General features: G+C 47.9%; 1 pseudogene; it reads right to left on the minus strand.

Annotated features, from left to right (window-relative positions):
• Nucleotides 1-848: 848 nt before the first annotated feature.
• Nucleotides 849-2,390, minus strand: LOC112818188 (tubulin beta chain pseudogene; annotated as a pseudogene).
• Between the last annotated feature and the right edge of the window lie 1,633 nt (nucleotides 2,391-4,023).

The raw sequence follows: 4,023 nt of genomic DNA on the forward strand, positions 1-4,023 counted from the left end.
CGACACACATCACACATATCCTAATGGATTCCCATTCTTTTTTTTTTTAAAGTTTTTGTTTTAATTTCAGTTGGTTAACACACAGTGTTAGATCAGTGCAGAGTCAGCTGACTTTCAAAGCTCCAGTCTCCAAGTCCCACTGGTTATACAAACTCACGGTATTCAGCCCTTCTGGTTTCCACAGCCAAACAGTATGGGTATTAGCTTCCCCCGTGTGAGCTCCCTGGTGCGAGGGCCCATTTCTCTGCCCTCTCCCCATGCACAGCTCCCTCCTTCCTGTGGGCACCCTCCCTCTACGTTTCTGACCTTCCTAACCTTTCAGATGCAGCTTCCTCCCTATATTTAGTTGTGGGGTTTCTTCTTCCAGTCCTTGCATTGCTCTCTGGTTTATTTAATTTTTCTGGATGATATCTAGTTTTAAATGTGGACGGGGTGAGCTCAGGCTCCTCCTACTCTGCCATCTCCCCAAGCTCCTCTGGATTCGCAGTCTTAAAATGAGTTTTTAAATAACATGATATATATGAGACCAATGTGCATGAATAACTTTGAAAAACCACTGTAAGTCATGTGGACCAAAAGTGCCTTTTGACCCAGCAGCAATCAGCATGATAGAAATTAAGTGACTTCGTGAAACAGGATTTTATTTTTCTAAATGATCCACAGTCTTTTCTCTGAAAATGCATATGGCTCTGAAAAGAACTTTTGGCTTCAAAAATTCAGTTCCCCATGTAAATGGCCATTTCTAAGGACCACCCACAGGGATTTACTGGCACTTCATTTTTTTTTCAACAAACAACAAATATTTATTTAGCGCCTATTATGTGCCAGGCACTGTTCTAGGATCCCCCCTCCAAAAAGGAAAACAAAACAAAATAAAATGAGACAGAGGCGGAAAATGCAATTCTGAGGGAGAGGACAGGGCCAGCTGAGGAAGAAGGCTGAGGGAACGGAGAAGCCTGAGGTGATAGTGCTCTGCCTTAGGCCTCCTCTTTGGCCTCCTCACCGAAATCCTCTTCTTTTTCTGCAGTGGCGTCCTGGTACTGCTGATACTCGGAGACAAGGTCGTTCATGTTGCTCTCGGCTTCAGTGAACTCCATCTCGTCCATGCTCTTGCCTGTGTACAAGTGCAGGAAGGCCTTGCGCCGGAACATGGCTGTGAACTGCTCGAGATGCGCTTGAAGAGCTCCTGGATGGCCGTGTTGTTGCCGATGAAGGTGACTGCCATCTTGAGGCCACGAGGTGGGATATCGCAGACTGCTGTCTTGACGTTGTTGGGGATCCATTCCACGAAGTAGCTGCTATTCTTGTTTTGCACGTTGCGCATCTGCTCATCTACCTCCTTTATGGACATCCGCCCATGGAAGACAGCAGCCACGGTGAGGTAACGGCCATGGCGGGGGTCACAGGTGGCCATCATGTTCTTGGCATCAAAGACCTGCTGGGTGAGTTCGGGCACAGTGAGGGCCCGATACTGCTGGCTTCCACAGCTGGTCAGAGGTGCGAAGCCGGGCAAGAAGAAGTGGAGACGTGGGAAGGGCACCATGTTGATGGCTAGCTTGCAGAGGTCAGCATTGAGCTGACCAGGGAAGTGGAGGCAGGTGGTGACACCGCTCATGGTGGCTGAGACGAGGTGGTTCAGGTCCCCGTAGGTTGGCCTGGTCAGCTTGAGAGTACAGAAGCAGATGTCGTACAGGGCCTCACTGTCAATGCAGTAGGTCTCATCCGTGTTCTCTACCAGCTGATGGATGGAGAGGGTGGCGTTGTAGGGCTCGACCACTGTGTCAAACACTTTGGGTGAGGGTACCACACTGAAGGTATTCATGATGAGGTCAGGATACTCTTCTTGGATCTTGCTGATGAGCAAGGTGCCCATTCCAGAGTCTGTGCCCCCACCCAGCGAGTGGGTCAGCTGGAAGCCCTGCAGGCAGTCACAGCTCTCAGCCTCCTTCCTCACCACATCCCCGACTGAGTCAACCAGCTCAGCCCCCTCTGTATAGTGGCCCTTGGCCGAGTTGTTCCCTGCCCCAGACTGACTGAAAACAAAGTTGTCTGGTCTGAATATCTGCCCAAAAGGACCTGAGCGAACAGAGTCCATGGTCCCGGGTTCTAGATCCACCAAGATAGCACGAGGAACATATTTGCCACCTGTAGCTTCATTGTAGTACACGGAGATGCAATCCAGCTGCGGGTCGCTGTCACCATGGTAGGTTCTGGTGGGATCAATGCCGCGTTAATCACTGATTACCTCCCAGAACTTGGCACCGATCTGGTTGCCACACTGACCGGCCTGGATATGCACTATTTCCCTCACTGTTAAAATTTATTTTTAATTCTTTTGCTCGCCTCAAGGTATGTACAGGGCAAGAAAATGATAGGGAATTTTTTTTCTATACTGCTAACCGCAGGCTGGAAGGATGGGACGTGTCCCAGAGGCTGGAGCAGTGAGGTCCGAACCCTGGCACTTAATTTTATGGTAGCTTTCCTTGGGTATTTATCCCGCAAGTACCCCATCGCTTTCCATATCCCGTTGGCTTTATCTCTCCTCTAATGGGCTCAAGAAAAGGTTGGATTGTTGTAGTTTATCTAGCTTTTGTCTCACTCTTTGGCTCAGAGTGACACCATTCACTGGCTTCTACATTCAAATCAAAGGTCATTTAGAATTTATTTTAAGAGTTCACATGGAACACAGGGGAATCATAACGAAATAGTGGGTTTTTGTGCAACCTGGAACAAATTTCAAAGGATTGAAGTCCCCTCACCCCAGCCCTGCAGTGTGTTCTCCCTTCACAGATACATAGGAAGCTGGAAATCAATTAAATGGAAAGCACTTGGATAATTACCAACCACTTTGAAATTCAGAATGTACCTATAGGAAAAGGAAACAGAGAAAGGAAAAAAGCCCATGCACCAAGAAGAAAAACACAATGAGTGTTAGAGTGCATTACCATTACCCTACGTCTTCCTCCCCATCAAATCAGTTGAGGTAGAGGAAGGAGTCACCTTAATTCCCTTAATTGCCAAGCAGCCTCCTCTTATTGTGATGCAAAATGACAGGGACAGGTCCCACTGGGACATCTGCATGTTGACACTTCAACCACCCTGGTTCAAAGGAAGCGCTTCAACAGAAACCCACAGGCAGACATGTCAAGGATCACACCACCTTGCCCCTCAATCTCCAGGCACAGGAAGGCTATTATTGGTTCAGCCCTGGTCACCCCACCACCCTTTGGGCCAATGGCCGCGGATCCTGCACTGCCAGTTGCTTATTGGCTGCTGCCAGCGGAGGCTGGAAGCACAGCTGCTCTCATTGGATGTCCCTGTCATCCAGGCATAATTGCAGGGCAGGAAGCCTTTTGTGTCAAAGGGAAAGATGGCATGCTACCAAGGCACAGATTCAGATAAATTTTTAATGAAGTAAAGTAGGCCTTTTTTTAAATTTTATTTATTTCTGTTAGGTTCATCACCTAAAGTAGGCCTTTCACAAGGTCGGGAGATTGACTAGGGCACAGTTCTAGATAGGTTCAGTTTTCTGCACGGTGTTTGGGTCCCCTTCTATGTATTTAACTGAATTAGGATGAGAGGATACATTGAGGGAATGTGAATGGGGTAAGGGTGAGTTTTGTATCTGCTACAGTGCTTCACTTGCTGTATCAACACACTCGGAAATTCTCTATAGGATACTATTCGAAACAAGTGGAAGAAGGAGAATACAAAAGGAACGTAAAATTATTGTGTACCCAGCTGTGACCGTAAAGAGTCGCGGAGACGCTGACCTGAAAGACTGGGCCACTTAGGAATGTGATGAAATGCGACATGGTCAAGGAAATCATAACTGACTGCACAACACACATATATTAAAGTGGACTTGCTTACGGTAAAGGTGTTTTAAGAGCAGGCAGAATGGCACAGGTCCAAACGCTAGAGTAGGCGGGTCTCTGGAGACTTACAGGGCTCTTGTGCCAAGTGAGGTGGCTCTGAAAAGAGCCTTTGGTTTGCGAGTTGGTCAGGCGGTCCGGAGGCAGC

Source organism: Callorhinus ursinus, unplaced genomic scaffold, assembly GCF_003265705.2.
Source record: "Callorhinus ursinus isolate GAN/ISIS: 27379988/994484 unplaced genomic scaffold, GSC_fseal_2.0 scaffold2699, whole genome shotgun sequence".
Classification (NCBI taxonomy): domain Eukaryota; kingdom Metazoa; phylum Chordata; class Mammalia; order Carnivora; family Otariidae; genus Callorhinus; species Callorhinus ursinus.